The 14,901-nt window shown below is 36.6% G+C and overlaps 1 non-coding gene across 1 annotated transcript; it reads right to left on the bottom strand.

Annotated features, from left to right (window-relative positions):
- Window positions 1–4,083: 4,083 nt before the first annotated feature.
- Window positions 4,084–4,190, bottom strand: LOC125175806 (U6 spliceosomal RNA). Its single transcript, XR_007155981.1, has one exon. It is a non-coding gene; the product is annotated as a U6 spliceosomal RNA (small nuclear RNA).
- Between the last annotated feature and the right edge of the window lie 10,711 nt (window positions 4,191–14,901).

Raw genomic sequence — 14,901 nt, 5'->3', positions numbered from 1 at the left:
CAAGCAAGTTCTATGATTTCAGTGATGGATACTGTGTAGTGCTAAGAATGGTGGCATAGTCTTTATATGTGTATTTAAGTTTATTTTCCATTCAATGAAAATAAGTCCTTACCCAGAAGGTTCTTCATCTCTGAACCAGAGAGAGTCCTAATGAGCCAACTGCCCTCAATCATGCTAATGTGTGTCTGAACACAGTTCAATGTCAATTTGGTTTCCATCTATAAGAACTACAGCAATTGTCTCTTCCTTTTCTCTTATTGAATATATATGTATCTTTCACTCTGTCACTTTCTTAACTATCCTAATTCCTTTCAATTCTCTTCAATTTTAAAATTTCCACAGATTTTCTTCTTTTACCCTTATTATCTGTAGAACCATGGCCATTGTGGGAAAAACATATGATTCTTATACTCACAAAAATTACCAAAAACAAATTTTGTCACATGTTATCATTTAATCTGGTATGAACCGTGAGCAGTGACAGAACGAGAGGGTGGGGAAGAAACATCACATTTTTGACAAGCTGAGTGCTCGATGCTGTTTTTAGGGATGTATGTAGAAGAGTAAAACGAAGGCTTCATCTCTATGAAGAAAGGAAGGACAGAAGGAAGGATGAATACTTTATCTATAGCATCCTTTCTCCCATTAGTCAAAATTTGACCCAGACCATGTTAATCCCCCCCCCCCCACTTTACCTTCAAGTCTCCAGTTCATAGATGCCACATGAGCCTCAGAGTTTCTTGTGCTACAACAGAAATAGAAAAGCCTTGGAGTAAGCACAGAGGCTCCTGATGCAGGTAGGAGATGAAGCATTATCACAATGTGTCCACACACAACGTGAAAAATTATCTTTTCAGGTGAAATTCCCAAGAGTAGGGTCTGAGATAGGGAATGTGGTGCAGAGTGAGGGGCTTCTCTTCAGTACAAACCCTTAAGTTATGGAGGAGGCTGTAGAAGGAGAAAGAGATGAGAAGTGATGGAGTCTTAGCCTTGGTCTCACTCACAAGGAGAAGACTCAACCATAAGCACCACACAGCTCCTCTGTCCCCTTCAGGCAACAGAGTTAGACTCTTTCACCCATGTAGCAATCCATCACTGGCAATGGGCTGTCACAGGAGGGACAGAGGAGACAAGTTCCCAGTGTAGATGGTTCTTAGCTGCTGAGAACAACAATCAGAAGAAGCCTTCAGGAGCTAATACTCATAGCAGCTGAGAGACATGGGTCGGGGTATATTGGCCCAGTGAATTGCACCTCAGAGTATCTGCTCCAAGGGTCTCTTCTGCTTTCCTCCATCCCACAGCACAAACTGATGCTAGGTATCTCTTGTTTCGTTCAGAACAGTTGCTCCAGTCCAGAAAGCAGGGTAAGAACATGCACAGTAGGTGAGGTCAAAACTGAATCTAGATCAGATCATTATTCTACAAGACTACTTCAAGCTGTTTGTGCCCTAACAAGGCATCTGTAATCTTATGTGGGGTGAAAACAGCCACACGTGTATTGAAAATATACACTATTTAGTGAATGATACCATATCATGAGGGAAAACCAATTAGTTAATAAAAAGAAAATAAAATCCAGGGAAATAATGGAAATACATTGACTGTCTTAATGTACTACATTGAAAGTCAGGTTTTGGGGTTTTTTGTTTTTAATTTTTGTTTTCACAGAAAAATTGTAACACTACCAAATACTGAATGTTTCTCTCAGTGACTCTCCCCTTGTACTTGCAATACCTTTAATTCACTCTCTCAACTACTCCAAAGACTCGAGACACTCCTGCCCAGACATCTCCCATGTAAGCCCTCCTCTGTCTTCTACAAAGCACCTTATGTTCTAACCATTTCTGCTTCCCTCATTTTCTTTCAAAATAATTGCCCTATAAGTCTTTTAAGCTGGATCCAAATGTAACTATAGTTTCCTTTGAATGACTCAGATTGAAAATTTACCCTGGGTCTCAACAACTGCTTTTTTTTTTTTTTTTTTAAGGTAAAGGTATGTGAGGAGATACTTTTTCAACGTTTATTTATTTTTTTTTTTTTGGGACAGCGAGAGACAGAGCATGAACGGGGCAGGGGCAGAGAGAGAGGGAGACACAGAATCGGAAACAGGCTCCAGGCTCTAAGCCATCAGCCCAGAGCCAGACGCAGGGCTCGAACCCACTGACCGTGAGATCGTGACCTGGCTGAAGTCGGACGCTTAACCGACTGCGCCACCCAGGCGCTCCGGAGATACTTTAAGTCAGAGACCCGTCCAACAGCCCCAACACCACAATGCTTACTTGTTGGGCCTACCTTTGAATTTTTTTTCCCTAATATTACGGGCCTTATTTCAGAGTTTTAACCTTGTAAGAAAAACACATTCACATCCTGATATCACATTCCTGACGCTAAGAAATAGAGAGTATTTTTTAAGAATCCCTATGAAATTACATTTAGCGCTGGTTTCCAAATAACAGTATAAGAATTTCTATGTGCAAATCAAGTAGAGGCTTTAAAAGTAAACTTTCTCCTATCTTCATGGTAGGAGGTAGTGTTGTAACTCAGAGCAAGATATCTGCCAAAGTTAGGCTTGGGATACTCCCATGGAAACTGAGAGATAGGAGCACTTTTTTCCTTGATTACATTTCAAAGAGATGGGTCCCAGGTCCTTGAGAGAGACAGGTCTGGGTTCTAAAACTGGTAAGAAGGTTTTTTTTTTTTTTTTTTTAAGATTTCCATCTCAAAGAGGCAATGAAAGGATCCACAATTCCAAGTTTTCTGAAGTGTATGCTCTAAGAAAAGGCAGTTCAGGGGCTTAGAGGCAAGGAGAAGCCTCTCTAATATTTAGATAAGCTGAGGGGAACATTTAATCTATCTTGGTTGGAATTCTCACTTTCTTCATATTTCTGCTCAAATGTCACTTCGCCTATCTCACTTTCCCTGGCTGCTCTCTACAAAATAACCCTTCCCCAGCTCCCAGCATTCTCTTGTCCCTGTTGCCCTGCCACGTTTTCCCCCTGGGAAGTATCACCACCCCAAACATTACGTATTCACTTTGTGTCAGCTGTCTATTGCCACAGAATACAGGGTAGCCATTAGAAAACCTCAGAAGCATATAATAAAGGGGGTTTAGAGAGCCATTATTTATTAGCCTCTTTACTAATCGCTGGTAATAAAAGTGAAAAATAAGAAAGATACTGTCTGTGTCTTCAAAGAACTTACCTGTTTGTGTAAAGAATGTTTTCTGAAGCCCTTTTATATGTTAAAAACATAAACATATCTTAAAAACATCCTTTTTTGACTTGTTTCCACACCCCAAAGAGAACTTGAATGATGACACAGTTGGTGGATAAATTGTTATTTTCCCTCCCTTGTCCTTTGAAATGACCATTTAGATTTTGATACTTTGTTGATAATTAGCCTGGATATTTGTAAATCCTCCCCCCAGCCCCCCATTTCAGCCTCTCCTTTATCTCAGGAAAATTTCTTTAAGCTTATTTTTCCTTCTGTTACAATTGATCGTTTTGTTTTGTTGTTTTCTTTTTTTCCTGTATCCAAGAATAATTAACATACAGTGTTATATTAGTTTCAGGTGTGTAATAAAATGATTCAACAATTCTATACATTTCTCAGTCCTCATCAAGATAATGCACTTTTTAAAAAATTAATTAATTAATTTATTTATTTATTAATTTATTTATTTTGAAAGAGAGAGAGAGCAAGGATGCACACATACATGCAGGAATGGGAGGAGCAGAGAGAGAGAGAAAGAGAGAGAGAGAGAGAGAGAGAGAGAGAGAGAATCCCAAGCAGACTCCACGCTCAGCATGGGCCAGACTCGGGCTTCATCCTACACCCATGAGATCATGACCTGAGCTGAAATCAAGAGCTGGATGCTTAACCAACTGAGCCACCCAGGCGCCCTTCACATCTTCTTTATCCATTCATCTGTGGATGGACACTTAGGTTGTTTCCAAATCTTGGCTATTGTAAATGCTGCAATAAACGAAGAAGTGCTCTATCTTCTTGCATTGGTATTTTTATTTTCTTTGGGTAAATACCTAGGAGTGGAATTACTGACTCATATGGCAATTCTATTTCTAGAAAACTATGGAACACTTCATGAATGTGCATGTTATCCTTGTTCAGGGGCCATGCTAATGTCCTCTGTATTGTTCCAATTTTAGTATATGTGCTGCTGAAACGAGCACTGTTGTTTTCTTTCTTTTTTTCAATTGTTTACTCCTCAAACTGGTTGAGCTGCTTCACTTCCCTTAGGTAGAGGTCACATGTTCTCTTAACTTTCACCTTTAGTCTCCCTTTTTGCCACACTCTGGGAGGATTTTGCTTACCATCACTGATTTAATTCTCAATAGTAGTAATTCTCCTAATTACTGCATCCATTTTTTTTTAATCTGTCAGTCCATTACAAGAGTTTATTTTGTCCTTTGCACTACTTTTTTTACAATTTTGGATTATTTTATTTTCAGTGTAAACTGTCTTTCCCCACCCCCTGCCAAGGCACTGTATAATAACATCCTGATGAAACTTTGTACTAGCAGGTTCTCTTTTCATTATTTTTATAAAATAAATTCTATAAAAAATTCAGCAGATGTTCATAGCTTCTGCTAGTAGTAGTGGTATTACTATTTTCTATTGGTTAATTACATTTTGGATTAACCAAATGTTTTATCATTTTCATTATCATTATCATTATCATTTCATTATCATTATCATTATCAGCTTTATCATTTTCAAAGAGAATTTTTTTAAACTCTAATTTACTCTTTGGTTGCTCATTAGACTTTTATGATTACAGATTGTTTTGTCATTGCCCAACTATCAGTGACTTCTCGTTTCACAGTAATAGAGTTAAATCCAAATCCCCTCCAAAGAAATCTACAATATGGCTACACCCTTATTTACAAATTTGCTGCCTTCTCCTACTCTGCACGGAACCTCCAGGCTAACTATAGAGCCATTAACTGTCACCTAAGGTCATACCAAAAAGTTATCCCCCTGCTAGTTTTTACAGATTTTTTTTTATCCAGACCTGAAATGTACCACCCGTCTCTACCTCCCAACTTTTAAAATCCACAAGCATGTATCTCAAAGATATATCCTTCAAACAGCTTTTTCTGATTCTTCCACTTGAGTATCTTTGTGCTTCTCTTATGAGACTTCTTACCTTGCGTCATATATTATGGTTGTCTGTGACATCTATTAGCATTACTACGATTGTAAGATTTTCTTATGGAGAAGGTTACTTTTAGACCCTATACATCTTCAGGGAAAAAAAAGAACAGTAGAATATACAACATGCTGATTTTTCAATACATATTTGTGGCATGTAATGGAACGGTTTTTTTGGTCTTCAAAATATTTCAGTAACTGTGCAAGGCTTACTAAGTAAAGATAAATCCTTAATATAGTATTAACTGATCTCCCCCTCTTGTTTCCAGAGTTCAACCACGATTTACCTTTTTTTTCTTAATTTGCCCGTTACTCATACTCCAGACAAATTATGAGAAACTTGCTGATTCTAGAACAGCAGGCGTTCATAGCTGCTGCTAGGAGCAGGGGTATTAACACATTTTTCCATTTTCATGTATTTAATCACATGTTCTTGTCTTAGAACATCTTTACAGTGGACAAAATAATTCCATTATTTAGTGACGAGATTAAATCCCCTTTTCTTCACTTATGGTTTCATTATTTACCTCCTTCTTGAGTAATTCTCCCTTTTCAACTTCCTCTGGTTTTTCATTCACAATATATATCACGTTTGGGTTTGTATTACTATCAGTTCAGTCTGTTGTTTAATTTCCACTCTCATATAAGCATTACAAGTAATAGAACTGAGTTTTTTCACTTTTGTAGCCCTCTCAGAATACAATTCATGGTTTTGCATATATGAAAGATACCAAATAACTATATTTTGAGTTTATTTTGAGTAGAGAAGAAATATATGAATAAATGGCAAAACAGTGCTCTTCCAAAAAAAAAATTCTGTATGTGAAAATTAATTGAAATACGGGTGCCTAGGTGGCTCAGTCGTTTAAGTGTCCGATTTCGACTGAGGTGATGAGCTCGCGGTTCGTGAGTTTGAGCCGTGTTGGGCTCTGTTGACAGTGCGGAGCCAGGAGCCTGCTTCCGATTTCTGTGTCCCCTCTCTCTGTCCCTACCCCGTTAGTGCTCTCTCTCTCTCTCTGTCTCAAAAATAAACAAAAAAATAAAAAAATTGAAATATAATAATTAAAAGAATTACCTACAACTTAAAATAGTCTAATGGATGTAATATGATTTGCATAAAAGATGATATTTCTATCCACCCACATACTCTTCTTTTGTCCTTTCGAAGAGTTTGTAACATGTTGCACCTGGTTAAATTTTGTTTTATAACTGCAAAGCTCTACATCAATGTATATGAAAAGCTCTAGTTCTTGTACTAGGTATAACCAATAGATTCTGCTGTTGTCAGTGCAAGATTTTAATGCTACCAGTTTCTCGTGGCATGGGTACGGAGTAATAGTTAAGGACATACATGCCTTTTATTAATCATCCACAGGGTGAATCTTGCTAGATTAAAACACTATTCTTTTTTTCCATTACTAGTCTACACTATTTTTAACCTTTTTATCTTTTAGTACCCAAACAATTGGAAGACAAAAACTTTCTTTCTTCCATGAAAGAACATAAGTTCTAATTATAGCCAAACAAGTGTGGTCTTCAAAAGGATAAATTTTTCCTTATTTCAGTCATCAAAAACACCATAAAACTCTACAGGGGATTTGGATTATATGTATGTGTGTGTGTGCGTGTGTATAACACATATATATGTGTTTGTGAATATATATTTATATATGAATTGTGAATATATATATTCATATATATCATGGCATCTGACCATGGCCAAGACATAATAGAGTCATAATTCCCAATGATTTAATTTGTCTATTTTGATGTTGCTGATTAACCATACAAACTGCTATTTGAAGTACACTGGTTGTGCATTTTATATTTTTGTCGTTGTTATTGATCCCCAAAGTAAACTCTTCCTATATAATAGTCCTATTCATCTTTGCATTTTCAGAACATGAGTAATATGTAGTTTATAGTGTTGGAGACAGTTTTATGGGGAGCTTTATAATATATGTGAAAATCTTCACATATGCTATAGGTCATCCAGAGGAATTCTATCAAGAAACCTACATCATAAAGGCACCAACAGATGATAAGTCAAAGGAAGAAAAAATTGGGCTCAAACCCACTCAATGTTTGCAGCAAATCTTCCCACTTTTGAGTACATTTATTCTCACCAATAGAGAAACCTCAAGAGTAGTAAATAAGGAGTGACTGACTTCAGAAAACAGTAGAATACTACAATTAATTATTCTCCAGTATATTAGAGTTCACTTTTTTGGAATTTGCAAGAGTATTTTTGTAAAGAAAAAATCAGATTTATGTAAATTTGCCAAGTCAAGCTTCCATTACAATATATTTAACATTCCATGGAAAACAAAATCCTGAAAAGTTAAAAGGTAGAAAACCTTTTGTTGTTAACAAAATAAAGTGTGAATAATTAATGAGAGGAAAAGAATAAATTGGAGAGAAGGTCATGATCACTGCAAACAGGAGGATTTGCTCATGAGTCACACAGGGCAGAGGGCATCTGAGCTGGCTACTGATGTCCTTCTAAAACAAACAATAATTAAAAACAAAAAACTGTTTGAGACTTGAAAAATAAATTATATTCTCCAGAAAACACAAACCTGTAGTTTAACAACCAAAATAATGTAAAATATAAAAGGACTACAAAAAATAACATCACATAAGCATTACTTCCATTTTTAAGCACATTAGTATATTTGAAAACCAATTTTAATTTTGTTGTTTCTACTTTGAGACAATTTCTGAATATACAAAGGGGTGACCATAAAGTTAATGAATATGTGAATGTAACTTTACTTGGAATCAACTGATTTCAGAAACAAAATTATAAAAATAATTTTAATATTTTCTAGCAGAAATATCCTTAATTTCTAATAGAGGTTTATTTGACACACTTAATTTGGAGAGATGCTTCCAGTTGTTAGTACTTTGGGCCCTGAAGTTTGAAAAAGAGCTTGACTGTTGGCTTTTTAATGCAGGAATATATCTAAACTTAATTGTTCTTTCAACAAAGTGCAAAATCTTTTTCTCACCACCGGAGAACATCCGTCATACAAGAGCCACAGAACAGCCAAGTAGACAGAATGATTCAACTACTTTACATGAACCATCCGTCATTGACCACTTCAGGCTGGTACATGGGTTCATGAATGCAATTTTGGGGACAAAACTGGAGGATATGCATAGCCCTAATGGACTGGTCACCAAGTCTTCTCTAATTGAACTGCTGTCTAACGTCACATGGGCCAACAAGAGACTAACAGCAAACCACACACTCAGCTTCTCAAAGAGCTCAAATGCCATTTAGTAGTGAGTTAATTGTATTGGATCCTTTCCACACTGAAGAGGCAGTGATTCATTTCGACTGATATTAATGCATTCCAGGTATGGATTTGACTTTCCTTCCCCCATTTCTGACAATACAATCATCTGAGATCTTACAGAGTACTTCATCTACTGACAAGGCATGTTGCATAACACAACTATAGAGCAAGGAAACTTTGTACATACATGAGTATGGGATCTACTTTTACCACATGCCATATCTTTAAGAAGCTGACAGTCTGAGAGAGCAATAAAAAACCCTTTGAAGTCACTGCTGTGGTGCCAGCTTGGAGATGATTCTTTGAGAGGATCTGTTGCCATCACCAATGGCAACTTTATGGTGCTGTGTCCCCAAAAGGTAGAATACAAGGTCTGGTAACTGAGGGATTAAAGTGGAAGAGGTCCTGCTCCCCATTACTCCTTGTGATGCCCTGTCGGCTGGGGGGAGGGGATGGTGGTGGTGCCTCTTGTCTTTGCATTCTGAACTGAGAAGATTTAAAGATTCCGTTTCCAAGAGGAAAATCTCTCCATTGGTGGACAGAACAAGAATTAAACTTTACACGATGATTGCCACCCAATTAATCGGACTCTGTGCCAAAGGACCAGCAGGAAAGGAAAGGAGACATCATCCTGGCAGATGATTGACTGGTCATCAGGAGGAAGTGCAGCTGCTGCCACCCAGCAGGGCAGGGAGGAATATCTTTGGCATCAAGGCAATGATGTGCCAGTGGAGGTTCTACAACCTGTTCATCAGAGCCTGCTCTACACCCTCTCTTCCCAATTCCTGTTCAGTTACACAATATTGCTAGCTTGAAACCAGCCGTGGTTGGAATATTTCACTACAGCAATCGGAAAATGCTGTAAAGCAGGGCTTTCATTTTCTTTCTTTCCAGAGAGTTAGTTGTTAAACATCTGCCAGGACATCGTTCATCCAGGTGAGCTCCGGAGTCATCTTCTGGTACTCCCTTAACAAATTTTTAGATTTTTTTTTAACGTGTAATTTTAAGAAAGAGACAGAGCGTGAGTAGGGGAGGGGCAGAGAGAGAGGGAGACACAGAATCTGAAGCAGGTTCCGGGCTCTGAGCAGTCAGCAGAGCCAGACGAGGGCTCAATCCCACAAACCGCGAGATCATGACCTGAGCCAAAGTCGGACGCCTAACTGACTGAGCCACCCAGGTGCCCCAACTCCCTTAATCAATTTTAATTGAAATTGCTTAGTCCAACAGTCACAGCATGAGAAGCGGTTGGTGATCAAGCACCACAAAAATGAGTGTCCAGCTACTCCACCAGATAAGCCACTTAGATGCCTCTGCTTATCTAGATTAGATCCAGGGGAATTTGGACTTGATACTAGAGGAAAAAGATAATAATTATCTTAAAACCAGTTACAGCAGACAGGACAGTAATTTTCCCCACTGACTTTAGTTTTAAGTTTTTCCAGAAAAAGAGACTGACCAAAATGCCTGAAGATGCCTTCTCAAATGTATTGAATGTATTATACTATATAAGTGGATTCAGGAGGTACAAAATGTAGGTTGTAGTGAACATTGTCATGTTCCACCTAAATTACCCACCAGGACTGAGGCACTCATGTCCCAGCTACTGGGATTATTGGCTACTGAAGGCATACAACTGAGTCCATCCATGAGAATTATTCTTGAGCTAAGATATGCTTTCTCTCCAGGGCCATCTCACATTCAGAGACTATCATCTGATTCCAATAGTTTCACTGAATTTTACCATCAAAGTCATCCTTTTGTCTTAAACGAACAAAAAAACCCCAATTATTTTTGGTTAAATGTTCAACCGTGTCTATAAGGATAGAGTATGTGACTAAAAGGAGCTTCTGGATGAGATTGTAAGGCTCTGGTGAATGTGTGTGTGTGTGTGTGTGTGTGTGTGTGTGTGTGCATGCATAAGCATGATCCCATGTGTGCAACTCAACTGCTTTTTAATAAACAGTTAAATTCATTTAAAAAAATCAGTCTTGTATTTGCTTTCCTTTAATATGTTACCTGATAGTGATAGCGTAGGAGAGAAGGTGTCTCTTCCTCATTTATCTTTAATTATTGAAGCTTACTGATAGTCATAATACTAACATAATTAGTGCAAACACCATATTAGCTCGGTCACTTTGCCACACTTGATTCCTTCCTTGAAAATGCTAACTGAAATCTGAAGCCCAGCAGCAAACAAGTCATAAACTGGGTTAAATCATTACCCTCACAACTGTTGTCATCCACATCTGTGGAAAACGAAGACGCCATGGCCAAGAAAGAAGCTCTTTTGAGGATAAGAAAGGGAAGTCAGTTGGCTGCATTATTTCTTATACTATAATTACTGTGAAGATCTTGCAGTTAAGAAATTAATTTAATTGTCCGTATGTAGAAGGTTGGGAGATGGGAAATGCTGTCTGTCTTACTTTTATCTCCTAAATAACTCAGAATCAAGGTCTATATACTCTCCCTGCTGGATTTTCTACCTTAGTCCCAGATGTCCTACCAAAAGTTGCTCAAAAAGAAACCGCTATATATCTATCATAATAATAATCACATAAAGGCACTGTATAATATAATCCCATAGAGAATAGAAATTTATTATGAAATGAAGCTTATTTTTAAATCAAATCCTTTACTTACCTTGCCAAACATTCTGCTCAGATTGTCATACAAAAACTCATTTTTTGGTTTCACTGTTCAATGGTTTAATCAAAATACTTATTAATATTTAGAGAATGATCATTATGAAACTGGATACTGTTTAACCAAGGACAAACAAACATGTACTAAAGATGGAAAAGAAAAAAAAAAAAGAACAACTCCTGTGTTCCTTAAAACTGCTCTTTAGTTGTTGTCATGGGGAATTCTCCCATAATTCCTAGCATTCTATCTGTTTATATTAGTATTGCCTTTACATTTTCTAAATAGTATAAATTAACTGACTATATAGCCATCCCTGTTGGTTGTAAAGGACCCAGGAATGAAGAGACATTATGTTTCCTTATTTACAGTTAGGGGGAAAAAATTACATGTAAAATAAGATACAGGGTAAAACACTATTAATGCATATCATTTACTGCATGGTTATTACTTTGTCCTACTTTTTGTCATGTACATTTTGTATACCATATCAACTTAATCCGAAGAACTAACAATAATTTATATTTAGAATAAAAAGGGCTCATGGAAGGTAAGTAAACTTGGGGGTGCCTGGGTGACTCCGTTGTTGGAGTGACTGACTCCTGATTTTAGCTCAGGTCATGATCTCATGGTTGTGGGATCGAGCCCTGGATTGGGCTCTGTGCTGGTCATGGAGCCTGCTTAAGATTCTCTCCTTCCCTCTCCCTCTTTTCTTCCCCTGAGCACATGCACACATACATTCTCTCTCTCTTTCAAAGAAGAGGAAGGAGAAGGAGAAGGAGAAGGAGAAGGAGAAGGAAATGTAAACTTTCCCATCACAAAGTCAAATTTTGAATCAGATTCTACTGATATATGACCATGTTTGAATTTATTTCATCATCTTAATTATTAATTAACAAGAATATATATATTTCTGTAACACAGTATAATACATAAGAAACATAAGGGGGATGAACTGAACACCTGCATTGTTTTTAGCATACTCTGTATATTCTCTCTTAGTTATTTAAAAGAATAAGAATCAAGTTTCATTATGAATAGGAATCACTATTTACATTTTAAAAAATATTCATTGAGGACTTACCAATCCAAGACATTTGGATCTTGGTAAATGAAATACTTATTATTAGTTGGGTGGTGAAATACAAATGAAGTCAAATATAGATATTTATATTAAAATATGTATGTATATAAGTGCAAAAATAAAAAACTTGTTAAAGACTCCATTAAAATAATATATTAATAATATAGCTATTCATAAAGTGAGAGTATCATAGGGGAATTGAGGCATTGGCAACTAGAGAAGAATTCACTAGAAGCATGCTCATATAACCTTTGATAAGTGAGAAAAAGCTTGCCATCTAAACAAGCAGCAAGAGACAACACCAGTATAGAAATAGGAATGATGGTTTTGTAAGAAGGAATTCAGTTGGCTCACTTCACTAAAAAAGCTCCTTGTAGTGGGAGCATAATGAATAAAGGGTAGATTGATACACTAAGACAACAAATTGTTTCCTTAAAGTAACCTGTGATTTCTACTAAGAAGTGCATGTCAAATTGGTTCCAACTTTCAACCTGAATAAATGGTAACATGGTGACATTTCAGGCTAGTAGTTCTCATATATCAAAAGTGAAGTCTTCCCTCATCTCTACTACACATTTAAGAATTCAGGTTTTGTTTCCAGCAGGTAAGAATCTAGTAACTATTACTCTACTCTCACTCTCCTGCTATGTCACATTCACTTATCAGCTGCATGTGCATGGGCATCTTATCTCCCTGAAGTTCTGTTTCTTCTTTGATAAAAAGGTCACAATAATACTTTTTCTTTTCTTGTGAATTGTAAAGATCTTTGTGTTTAAAATTCTTTCAAAATCACCAAGATGAATCACTTACTCTTCAGTCATTGCATCAGTGTTAACTTAGATCAGACCATCACCAAAAAGTGGAGAGAGCACAGAGCCTCAGGAGGATATTACACTGGGGGAAAGAGAAATGGAGCAAATAGGAGTTAGGAAGAGAGAGTTCATAGTCATGGATATGGAACCATTGAGAAGGATTGTTCAGAGCACACAACTTAAGGCACAGGATTGCTGACTGGAAAGGAGATTTAAAGAAGTTCTGTTGTCCTAATCACATCTTTGGGGCAAGAGATGGAAGATGTATCATGGGACCCCTCCAGCATCTTTGGTGTTTAATATCTTTAAATTTAACATTTGTTGCTTTTTTTATCTTGATAATCTGACCTCATCTAATATTCACAAAACATTCAGAGGTAACATTTTCTGGAAGCCTGTTTTAAAATTCCCAAACTGTGTTGTGTTCCACTCCTCTAGACTGTTATATCATCTTGACTCCATCATGTTTCTAACCATAATATATTAAAATCATCAACAAATTTGTCAGTTATTTTCACAAAAAGGACTATGCATGTTCTTCTCTGGCCTCTCAAAGTCCAGGAGGGTGCCTGGCTACCTGGATCATAGTAGGTTGTTTTTAACATAAATGGAACTGAAATTAATTCCTCTAATCTTTTTTCATATATTTACAAGCTCAGCTTTTTGTCTTCAAGCTTCCAAATGCTATGGTCTTATTCAAATTCTGTCTCCAACTTAAGTTACATTTTCAGATTTTTCTATTCATTTTTTATACATTGATTCCTTTGTTAAAATTAAATATGAAATAAAGGCCATACTTAAAAATTCTCTGAGCAGATAAAACCATTTAAATAACTCAAGCACAACTAAATCTAGCTTATTTCATGCACCTAAGCAAAACTTAACTTAGGTTATTTCTTATAAACCCCTTTGTTAATCATAAAAGAAACTTAAGTCATTTTTCTAAAAATGGTATAAGGTAATCACTTTTAACCACTTTTCTGTCATCTGGAAACTTCCGTTGTAATAACCAATCATTGTACAGGTCAAACCATTCCATCATTTTCACTTTATAAGCCATTCTGTAACGTCATGTACTTTGAGCTTTACACCAGTTTTAAATTTGAAAGCTCCCAATTTGTGAACTGTTCTTATATCCACAATAAACTCTTGCTCAATAGTTATTTATTCATTTAGTGGTTTTAATTTTGCTCTTTATGAATTCTTGGCACCTTTAATTGGAATATTGTTTCCCAAGGACTTTGCCCAAGACCTTGCTTCCTTGCAGACTTACCTCACATCTTACCTATAGGGCATGTATTTATAAGAAATTTGTATTAACCCCTCTGGTAAAACGAACTTCATCCTGTTTTCCCATTGCTTTCCCCCTCCCCATTTCAATGTGTTAGCTCAATTCCTGTCTTACAGTTCTAACGGAAGTCTAGTTTTGTTTTGAAACTGTGAGGCCCCTGAAAAGGCACCAAGTTAGAAGTCAGAAGAATTTGAATTGAGTCCTAGCTCTGCCATCAGTTAGCATGTAGACCTAATCAAGTCACAAGATTTTTGTAAAATTGATTCCCCATTCCTCTTATATTAAAATATGTAAACACACACCTAAATATGTTATATTGTGCTATATTATGTTTTTATGTAATATTATGTGTTTAAGATACAAAAGAATAACTAGGCCTAAACAGCTTATTTATTTAATACTCTTTTAACAAGGGTGGGGTTTGGAAACAATATTTAATGGCATAAAAAGCAGTAGAAAATCAAAATAGGCGTTTTGCTACTATAGGAAAATATGCAACACCATCTAGTCACTCCTTTTCCCAGAAGAATGTGTAATGTATTTGTGAGAATCCGCAGTACAATTCTGTATGTATAGTCTATAAATTTCAAACTATAAGCA

Source organism: Prionailurus viverrinus, chromosome C2 (genome assembly GCF_022837055.1).
Source record: "Prionailurus viverrinus isolate Anna chromosome C2, UM_Priviv_1.0, whole genome shotgun sequence".
Lineage (NCBI taxonomy): Eukaryota > Metazoa > Chordata > Mammalia > Carnivora > Felidae > Prionailurus > Prionailurus viverrinus.
The sequence above is the reverse complement of the archived record's forward strand: the minus strand, read 5'-3'. Positions and strand labels throughout refer to the sequence as shown.